Source organism: Penaeus monodon, chromosome 22 (assembly GCF_015228065.2).
Source record: "Penaeus monodon isolate SGIC_2016 chromosome 22, NSTDA_Pmon_1, whole genome shotgun sequence".
NCBI classification, from domain to species: Eukaryota; Metazoa; Arthropoda; class Malacostraca; order Decapoda; family Penaeidae; genus Penaeus; species Penaeus monodon.
In genome coordinates, this window is record NC_051407.1 from 3,409,957 (window position 1) to 3,410,275 (window position 319).

Consider the following 319-nt stretch of genomic DNA (forward strand, 5'->3'; position numbering starts at 1 on the left):
TTTTAGATATACAGCTAAATTGTAAAGACTCCAACAGAACTCAAATTAAGAAGGATATGAACTGGAGAAAGACACGAGTTCACCCCCCCCCCATACGCGTTCGAGTTCTCTCCGCATGCGGGTGCGGCCAGACAAAGGGCCCGAGGAACGTGGGCGGGCAGGGTCGTGACGCGGGCGGCGGTCACACTTCCTTCGGCCGCCCGTGGGGAGCGAGTCACGCTGCCTCGCCCGCCCTCGGGGAAAGTCGCTTTTTTCGATAATGACACGGGTGGCCATGTGCGGGTGTTGATATTTATGGGTGCAACAGCGTATATATGGG

At 56.4% G+C, this 319-nt stretch overlaps 1 protein-coding gene across 1 annotated transcript in view; it reads right to left on the reverse strand.

Annotated features, from left to right (window-relative positions):
- The window catches only part of LOC119586778, a 57,084-nt gene that overhangs the window by 46,624 nt on the left and 10,141 nt on the right, over positions 1–319 (reverse strand). The window lies entirely within an intron of this gene.